This window comes from Ovis canadensis, chromosome 18 (genome assembly GCF_042477335.2).
Source record: "Ovis canadensis isolate MfBH-ARS-UI-01 breed Bighorn chromosome 18, ARS-UI_OviCan_v2, whole genome shotgun sequence".
Classification (NCBI taxonomy): domain Eukaryota; kingdom Metazoa; phylum Chordata; class Mammalia; order Artiodactyla; family Bovidae; genus Ovis; species Ovis canadensis.
In genome coordinates this window covers 61,770,256-61,780,881 of record NC_091262.1, presented here as the reverse complement: position 1 = coordinate 61,780,881, position 10,626 = coordinate 61,770,256, and the positions used below count along the sequence as shown (strand labels likewise).

At 38.9% G+C, this 10,626-nt stretch overlaps 1 long non-coding RNA gene across 1 annotated transcript in view; it reads right to left on the bottom strand.

The window, feature by feature from the left end:
• Positions 1-3,155: 3,155 nt before the first annotated feature.
• LOC138423165 (uncharacterized) overlaps positions 3,156-10,626 on the bottom strand; it is a 178,649-nt gene continuing 171,178 nt past the window's right edge. Inside the window, exons 3-4 of the long non-coding RNA XR_011250157.1 lie at positions 5,013-6,474; positions 3,156-3,695 (exon numbers count right to left, since the gene is read on the bottom strand). This is a non-coding gene — a long non-coding RNA (uncharacterized lncRNA). The remainder of the gene's footprint in view (positions 3,696-5,012; positions 6,475-10,626) is intronic.

The following is a 10,626-nucleotide window of genomic DNA, read 5'->3' as shown; positions in this document are numbered from 1 at the left end:
TGGACTGTAGCCCACCAGGTTCCTCTGTCCATCGGAGTTTTCAGACAAGAATACTCAAGTGGGCTCCAGGATATCTTCCTGACCCAGGGATGGAACCCAAGTCTCCTACATTGGCAGGAGGATTCTTTACCACTGAGCCACCATGGAAGCCCTATAGATTTCTTCAAATTATTATTTCATTTTTCCAAACTTAATTTTCACATTAGTTTCATAGACTATCAGAGTTGAATTGAAGTGGCAAAGAGAAGCCGATCACTTCAAGTCTTTCCTACCTCCCTGCAGTATAGAGCTTTCAGTAGCTTGGTGATTCAGTGGAATATACGGCGTACAACGGTGGTATTAGGAGCAGAACTAACAGTAACATTGATTCACTGAATGTTTCCAAGATTCAGTAGAACTTTGGACTAGAAACAGCCTGAAGACAGCTGACTCAGGTTTTTTGTAGTGTCCAGGAAAAAAACTGAGCTTTGAAAAAAATCTTTTAACAATAACATAAGTATTTACTCAATCAACAATGAGTTGCACTTATATTTAGTGAAGTAAACACAATCATAGTATTACTTCTAGTAACATTATCCACAGGAAGCTGATTATCAAACTATTTCATTGTTCAAAATGCAATGCTTTTCTCCACTCAGAAGAGCATACAACAGAAGAAAGACAACAGGAAGCAAGAGAGTGAAGGGAAGAGAGAGTCGGAAACCCTCCCTGCACATCACAGTCACTTGTCTGGGAGCGAGCTTTTACAAAACACAGGTACACATAGTCCCCAGAGATTCTGATTAAACTGGTGCGGATTGAGACTAGGCATGAATTTCATGCTCAGCTTAGGTTGAAAACTGTTATCATATGAGAATGAACAGACAAACATGAAGGCATAGAAAATATCTCAATGACCTTAGGAGAATTGCAGAGAATAGGCACCTCTGTTATCTTAGGAGTGGCACTGTTCTAAGGACAGGGTATCCTATCCCCAAAGACAGATGACGATGATCTCGGAGTCTTGAAAAGGAAACAATTGGCTGTACTGCCTGCTTGTTTTCTGAGCTTGAGCAAGGTACTTAACAGTTGGTGCCTCAATTTTCTCATCTGAAGAATAGGAATTGTAATACTATCTGCCTTGTCAGGTTATCATTAGGATAAAATGAGATCACATAAATGGTTTTGCTCAGTGTCTAATACATAGTAAGTTCTCAGTTCAGTTGAGTTCAGTCACTCAGTTGTGTCCGACTCTTTGTGACCCCATGAATTGCAGCACAGCAGGCCTCCCTGTCCATCACCAACTCCCGGAGTTCACTCAGACTCACATCCATCGAGTCAGTGATGCCATCCAGCCATCTCATCCTCTGTTGTCCCCTTCTCCTGCCCCCCAATCCCTCCCAGCATCAAAGTCTTTTCCAATGAGTCAACTCTTCACATGAGGTAGCCAAAGTACTGGAGTTTCAGCTTCAGCATCATTCCTTCCAAAGAAATCCCAGGGCTGATCTCCTTCAGAATGGACTGGTTGGATCTTCTTGCAGTCCAAGGGACTCTCAAGAGTCATCTCCAACACCACAGTTCAAAAGCATCAATTCTTTGGCGCTCAGCCTTCTTCACAGTCCAACTCTCACATCCATACATGACTACTGGAAAAATCATAGCCTTAACTAGTCGGACCTTAGTCGGCAAAGTAATGTCTCTGATTTTGAATATGCTGTCTAGGTTGGTCATAACTTTTCTTCCAAGGAGTAAGCGTCTTTTAATTTCATGGCTGCAGTCACCATCTGAAGTGATTTTGGAGCCCAAGAAAATAAAGTCTCTTACTTTTTCCACTGTTTCCCCATCTATTTGTCATGAAGTGATGGGACCGGATGCCATGATCTTCATTTTCTGAATGTTGAGCTTCAAGCCAACTTTTTCACTCTCTTCTTTCACTTTCATCAAGAGGCTCTTTAGTTCTTCTTCACTTTCTGCCATAAGGGTGGTGTCATCTGCATATCTGAGGTTATTGATATTTCTCCCGGCAATCTTGATTCCAGCTTGTGTTTCTTCCAGTCCAGCATTTCTCATGATGTACTCTACATATAAGTTAAATAAGCAGGGTGACAATATACAGTCTTGACGTACTCCTTTTCCTATTTGGAAAAGTAAGTTCTCAGTGCATGTTATTTATCCCATTGGGGAAAGTAAGGAGATCATTTCTTTGCCTTTTAAGTACTTATGAGCCAAAATATTTGCCAAAATTAAAGGCTCAACCAAACCATGGTACATATTATAGAATAAGAAAAGGAAGTAGAAGTGGTCATTTAATGATGAAGCTGAATCACAAGTGCACTCAGATTGCAGCAGAATCCCTCATGCAAGCCATAGCAAAGAGTGTGGATGGTGCGATAATGACCTTTCTAAGAGAAAGAATAGCTAGAGCAAGTGTGTGCATGTGTGTGATGTTACTGCTGTTGTCTAAGCAGAGAAAACTTAAGCAGATCTATAGACATAAAGGAAAGAGCCAAAATGGTAGTGGGGAAACCGAAGATGAGAGGTATTTGATGGACCAAGAACCTTGAAGTTGCAGGAACTCATGTGGCAGGATCAGCCTCTGATGGAGCAGAGCACAGTCCTTCACTGAAGTGGAAGGAAAGAGCATTAGAGCCAGAAAAGCAGATAAATGCGTAGGCAGGGCAGGTGAGTGAGCTGAGCGAGTTCTCCCTTGGTGGCCCTTATTTTCTCTGTGAAATACAAGCTGAGGTAGTCTGCAGAGGTTGGAATGGGAGGAAAGGCAGGGAGCAGAGGAGCTTTAAATAGCTGCTTGGGAGGTCCCCAGAGCCCCAAAGTATCCCTTACTGCAATAAGTCATTTAGATGGTATTCCTGATTTGTCTTCTTGGAAGATTCTTGAAAATTTGCAGCCATTCAGAGATAATTAGTTTTCCAAATAGATCCCACTCTGGGAGAACCAATATTGCATTCTTTTAATGCAGGCTTTTATAAATAGCAATAAAACATTCTGCCATCTAACCATAAAGAAGAGATGACATAAAGTCCTCTGTTCATTGAAATGGGAGACGTTATCTTCTAAAATATCTAATGTTATCTGCAAAATATTGTTGCTTTCATATATTGTGAGTTCCTTCTAAATAACTGTCTTTTGGTGGAGGAAGCAGAGGTTAAAAGCTGCAGTTTTTTAAAACCAAGATTTTATTTCTGTTTCTAAATAATTAAACTTGTTTCTCTTTCGAAGTGGAACAAGATTTTTTAAAAGGAAAACAAACTACACAAGAAATACAAAAATAGAAAAGTAAAAAATGTAAAAAAAAGCCACCCACTTTGCCATTTTTCTGACTTAACTCAGTCAAAAAAAAAAAAAGACATGCATTTCATGTAGTTTGAGCTAATGAATAAAAGGTCAAAGAGCTGAGGAAAAATAATAAAAAGAAGCATAAAAACAATTGAGAGAGATGAAGAAAGCATTGGCACAAACCACTTTGCAGATAGAATTTATGCTGAAGGCCACAGGCAAGCCAGAACTGGAAAATACAGTTGAAAGCCTAAAAGGTACAGTGATAAGAAAACATAGCAAAGGCCATGAAACAACCCTTCACGGGTTTAATCTCAAGTGCCTGAGAAGATTAGAGCTTTAACAAATAGAGTATAGTTCCAAAGACAGCCAAAACAAAATGAAAGTAGTTGCCTCCAAAAGGAATCAGAGACTCATCCGATCTGGGGGGAAAAAAAGAAAATTATTATCAATTATAGTAAGAATGAATAATAATTGCTTTTTATGTATCAGTACTGAGTATCTCTCTAATATCTGTTGCTACATTTTCCATTCATGTCATTATGGAATTCAATTCATTTCAATAAAAATATCTACATTACTTGAACGCAGGCTGTGAGAATATATAGAGGTACACATAGATACATGTATGTGTGCTCAGTCCCTCAGTTTTTTCAATTCTTTGTGGCCCCGTGGACTGTAGCCTGCCAGGCTCCTCCGTCCATGGGATTCTCCAGGCAAGAAACTGGAGTGGGGTGCCATTTCCTCCTCCACGGGATCTTCCTGACCCAGGGATCAAACCTGTGTCTGTTGCATCTCCTGCACTGACAGGCAGATTGTTGAGCACCAGCTCCACCTGGGAAGCCCCTATACACATGTATGCATACGTGCTAAGTCGCCTTGGTCATGTCTGATTCTTTGCGTATGAGAGGTACCAATTCCTTATTTTTGTTGTTGTTGTTTCATTTAAAGGATGAAGTGAAGTGAAGTCACTCAGTCGTGTCTAACTCTTTGTGACCCCATGGACTGTAGCCTACCAGGCTCCTCCCTCCATGGGATTCTCCAGGCAAGAGTACTGGAGTGGGGTGCCATTTCCTTCTCCAGGGGATCTTCCCAACCCAGGGATCAAACCCAGGTCTCCTACACTCCAGGCAGACGCTTTAACCTCTGAGCTACCAGGGAAGCACCACGGAGGCAGAAAGAGTGCCCCCTGCTAGCCTTTAGCCAGATGTCACTAGTAGTCTGCTAATTAGAGAAAGGAAATGTCTCAAGACTCAGATATCTACATAATAATCCATTAGTAGAATGTATTATTGTTCAAACTGATGGGCTGCCACTCCCTGCAGGTGGGTCATACTTTCTCACCACACTGATTTCAGGTTTTACCATATGGCCTGCTCTGTCCAGTGAGACAAGAGCAGAAGTGATATGTGTCTGTGCGGAAAGGAGTTAATACAGCAGGCCTGAGGCCATTAGGCTTAGGAAGGCCCACTTTCAAGGCTGGCACTTGGTTGGTGTTGGAGAGCTTGGTTTCAGAAAGGTTCCCATCATTCTCTGGTAAAAAGAGCTCACTGTATCTAAACTACCGGCACAAACAGTGTGGCTTATGGAGTCCAAAACTGAGGTATGTGCGAGGCACAGTGTGCCTGTGCAACTATCCTCCAATCAAATCCCTGGGTGGTGAGTCTCTAATGAGCTTCCCTGAAAAACAACACGTCAGATATGTTTGTACAATTTGATGCTGGAAGAACTAAACCCACCTGTGTGATCCACTGGGAGAGAATTCTTGGATACATGTGCCTAATACTCTCCACAATCTGCATCAGGCACGTTTTCCTTTGCTGATTTTGCTTCATATTCTTTCATGGTAGTAAATCACCACATGAGTACATGCTGTGGGTTTAGTGAGCCCTTCTAGTGAACCACTGTGTCTAGGGGTGATCTCGGGGACCCCAGACACAGCGTCACTTCCGCGAAGTCCTTCACGGCTTTTTCTCCTCTCCCGTGACAAGCGTTACTGCTCCAGCTAGAGGCGGTGCTGCCTTCTGGGTCTCAGACGGCAGATGACACGACAGAGCCAGAGCCAGCCTAAAACTGACTGACATGAGGCTTTAAGATATTGGAGTTTCCATTTACACAACAAAACCTAACCTTTTCTAACTGATCTATAATTCCAGCAGTACATTTGCATAGTCCTTTCTTGCTCCCAAACCTTGTCTTACATAAGTTACTTTGACCATCCCAAAACCATAGTAGTGACATTTCTGTGCTAGAGACTAACTGGGTCCTTATCTTTTTCCCCAATAACATATGACATTAGGCAAACAAATCTCTACTCAGTTTGAAGCAGAGTTGCACAGAGTTGCCTGTGTAAGCAGATGAATAGCAAATTAGTCACTGCGGTCTGGAACACTCATAGTTACAACTTTCTATCTGAGGGTCCTATTGTTGTTTAATATTTTTTGTTTTGGCCTTTTGTTTTTTTTCTGTCCACAGCACCTTAATAGGCAGAGGTGTGTTTCCAGGCCTCTAGTTGTCCATCAGTTTTATCTGTTCTGGTTGTTAAGTTTCTTTGAGATGATCTTGTAAAGCTACTAAATTAGATACGATTTATGTCACACAGTTTATATTTTAAATCATACTGAATCAAACATAAATCTCAAATTTGCCAGAACTCTATTAATTATCTATCGAAAGTGAAAGTCAGTCATGTCTGACTGTTTTCAACCACATGGACTATAGCCTGCCAGGCTCCTCTGTCCATGGAATTCTCCAGGCAAGAATACTGGAATAGGCTTCCATTTCCTTCTCCAGTGGATCTTCCCGACCCAGGGATCCAACCCGGTTCTCCTGCATTGCAGGCAGACTCTTCACCATCTGAGCCACTATATATTGCTGTAATAACAAATTACTCCAAAATATACTGGCTTAGAATAAGAATGCGCATTCATTATCTCATACAACTTCAGTTCACCAGGAATTCAGGAAAATCTTAACTGAGTAGTTCTGGCGCAGAAAACTAATCAGTTTGCAGTCAAGACTGACCAAGGCTTCTGTCCTCTTCAGGCTTGACCAGGACTGGAAGATCTGTTCTTATGGTGGCTTGCTTGCAAGGTTGATAAGTGAATGCTGTCTGTTGCCAAGTTCCTCACCACATGTGTTCCCCATAGGGCTGCTGGAGCATCCCCAAGATGTGACAGCTGGCTCCCTCTAGTGAGCAATCTGGAAGAAAATAGAAATCCACAACGCTTTTTATCACTTTACCCTGGAAGCCATAAATCATCACTTCTACCACATTTTATTCATTAGAAGTCTGTCACTAAGCCTAGCTCACATTCAAAAGGAAAGAGATTAGACTCCATCTTCAGAAAAAAAGAGTGTCAAAGAATCTGTGAACACATGTTTAAAACTATCACATCCATGTAAGTCATTATTGCTGCTCATCAGTATGTTCAGTTCTTCCTGACTCTGGGCACACTGAAAACAGTGAATTAATTTCCTGCTCCCTCATGTTGGGTGGGGCCATGTGACTAGATCTGGCCAATGGATAGTAAATAGACTATTCAGTAAATACTTTTGGAAAATTGGCTATTTATTTGGAAAAAGATAAGTCATTCTTAATGTCACTGCCAAAAATAAAATGCAGATGAGTTAAAGAAGTAAAGAAGAAAATCAGTAACGTGAAAACTTTCAAAGAAAATTTATAATATTTGATGATATTAGAGAAGAATTTCTTCTTCCATATGCTTGTGTTTCAAGACACAAATATATACGGATAAAATTTATCTTCAACAAAAGACTTAACCAACAAAGTGAAAGGTAAGAAACAAGTTGGAAGAGGACATATGTAACCCATGTAATCAGCAAAGAATCCAGAATATATACAGAAGTCACAGAAAAACCATGCAGAAAAAATAATGGATCAGTAAACAAATAAATACAATACGACATGTCACAGAAGAGGAGATGAATGATGTTCAATGTCACTAGTTAACTAGGAAAATGCAAAATGAACTACAATGAGATACCATTTGGCACATGTCATGTTGCAAAAAGTAAATCTGAGAGCAGAAACTCTTAACCAGGTAGTGCAATTGCTGGTGCAGATGTTAACTAGTACAAGCATGATGAAGAGCAATAGAACAAAAGCCAATAAAATTTAAAATATAGTATACAACCCAGAAGTTCCACATCTATTTCCACCTTCTTGACCTTGGAGAAGCACAGGGAATATGTGCACAAGGAGACATTGGGAAGATGCTTCCAGAAGCACTGTTTAGAATAATAAGAACCTGGAAATAGCTTGACAGTTTCTAAAATGTAAAAAGGAATATTATGCAGCAGTTAAAATAAATGAGCCAGATCTCCATTTACCAGCATGGCAAATGTACCATGTTGGTAAAAATCTCAAAAATCAATAATGAGTGAAAAAGCAATTTGCAAAATGGCATGCATAATAAGATCTAATTTATGTAAATTTCAAAACATGTAAAACAATGCCACATAGTGTTATTGAAGAAAGAAATCAGAAGAAAAGATTAAAAACCCTGTATGCATTTCAAGGTTGAGTTTACTTGGGGAAAAAAAATAGGCAAAGGGACTGGGGAGTAGAAGAGGGGTAGTTTGCTGTATCAGGCATTTTTTTTTCTATTTTCTAGAAAGAGATGTGAAGCAGATATAGAAAAATATTATCCTTAGCTTAATACTTGTTACTGAATGCATATTATTGCTATTTTCCATAACTTCCAGTGTGTTTGAAGAAATTTCAAATTTGAACACTAAAATGTTGTTTTAAGAAAACCACTGGACTAGATTATCTCAGTTTCTTGTTATATTAAAATTTGTGATTCTAATGGGTACAGGGATAATCCATAAATCAGTGACATTAGATTCTGGGCTTTAAAAATCAACCTGCATTAGCAACTCCTGTAAGATGAATTCTGTAGATGACATACCAAAGCTACAGTCCCTGGAGCAAGACTCACTGATGCCTCTGGCCCAGGAAAGTCCACATGCTACCCAAAGTTCTGTCACTTTACAACAGGTTACTGCAATTATTTCATTTCTGGAAAATATCCTTCAAATCATTTATCTGTATATCCTCAAAAGAAGTAAAATGGTTTGCACTGTACTGAGTGTTTCCAACTGACAGAAAAAAAAGTTTCTGTTTCAAAAGAAATAGGTTCAAGGTATTCAATTTCCTTTTTCCCAAAAAACCAATCCAATCACATTTGAATTCATTAGGAATGGAAAACACACATAAATCTCCATCATGTCCTAATTTCCAAAGAAGGTTTTGAGAAGAGTGGAAAACATATGAATTATACTTTGATTATAACTGTCACTTCCTGGACACAGCTGGATTACAAAAAAATTGTGAAAGTGCTTAAATTAAAAAAAAAAAATCCAAACACTCTAGTTTTGCTGACAAGAGAAATGTCTAACTTTTTCCCACAGGAAAGAATCTTATTATGTTTCTAACCACATTTGGGGCTGGATGGGTCTGAATAGTGTAGATAAGACTCCAATGTTCCAGATGCTTATCCTGAATAAATCTCCAAACTTTGAAGAGACTGCCTGAAAGTTAATCTTTTTCAGCTTTGAGCTTGAGATGGCCAATAATGAACAATAAAATAGAAAGCTGATCCATTTTCCAGTCTTTTCCATCATTATAGTACAATATTAAGAGCAACATTAATTTAATCCACAGTGTTTCGGCACTGGGTCCAACTGCATATGTATGAATGAGTATGTGTATGTGAAGCATTGTTTAAAAATATCTTCTCCATCCAAGGACTAAGAATTAGTCCCTCTCAATAGTAGAGGTTTGCAGATCTCCACACTATGGACTATGTTTTGGATTTGGGCTAAAAAAATAATCAGGACAAAAATTACTGAATTATGCTAGTCGTAAATTGTCCATTCTAATTTGTCAAGATTATTTCTTTAAACCACTTTCCTCTGCTTGTCTATCTTTCATTCATTCAATAACACATCAGTTTCTGAGTACCTACCCTGAGCATATTCTATACAAGGCATATACATATACAGTCAAGCCTATGAAATTATAAAGCAATATGTCATTTTCTGTTTTCCATATCAGTTAAGCTATAAGAAAATTAAGTCACAAAATTCTTAGTGAAAGGTATGATTTCCGTCCTATTTTCTGATCCCTGGTAATACTGGTGGTGATGACTATCACTGCAGTCAATGTACAGCCAGTAACTCAGCAAAATTAGACAGAATGTGACTACAAGAGGAAATCAAAATGATTTGTGAGGCAAGAATTTATCACATTTTCCAGGAAAAACCACACAGTACCCTGAAATGAAAACCATTAGAAGAAAAATGCATTTCATTAGCCTGGTTTTCTAAGGATGATTGGGTTATAAAACTAGTTTGCCTTGTTTTAATCCTGTCCTCCACCCTCTGTCATATATCCTCACATTGTTATGAGTGTTTCATGATTGTCTTGGAATCTTTATGAGAAGGGAGAAAAAGAAAACACAAAACATATTGTTAGACAGAATGGATTATAATATCAGACCCTTCACTTATTTTCTTTCCCTAGGAAATTTCAACAGAAACCCCCACCTCTACTTACCTCACAAACACACCTTCTGTAGTTACACAATGACTAATGAGTCCATGTTCAGGACCATATGAGGGTGTTAATTCTCAGACTGTCACTACACTCACAATACAAAGAGTGGAAGACTGAACATTTCTGTGTCTGTGGGTGTGCATATGTGTGTCAGCACGTGTGTTTCCATGCCATGCATGTAGAGAGAAAGAAACAGAAAAATAAAGAGAAAGAGTGGAAAATAGGAAAACAAAAAGTAAGAGGGGAGACTATTTGAAAGAAAATAAAATAGCAGAAATTCTTCGTGAATTACCATAGGCCAATTAAAATTTATGATAGAAATTTCACCATGAGGTAAAAAGAGAAAGAGCTGGAAATGACCCTTTTTTAAAAAAAAACAAATGAACTGAACAGAAAAAGAACTGGTGGTTCTTGTTAACATGACAATAGTTTTGCAACTATCAATAAAGTTAAACTTCTATAAATAAAATGGTCTGAGAGATGAAATGTATGGTTTGGAATGACAACACTGCCAACACTGTGGAGGGGTTCAGTGTGTTCTCTTCCCACGGCCCAAGGTAGTTAGTCCTCTGTATCCTCAGTTCTTCATTCACGGGTTCAACTATGGGATTGAAAATATTTTAAAAATTTTTTCAAAAAGTTACCCAAAGCAAAACTTGAACATGTTACAAGCCCAGCAACTATTTATATAGCATTTACAGTGTAGCAGGTGTTACAAATAATCTAGAAATGATTTAAAGTATATGGGAAGATGTGTGTAGGTTATGTGC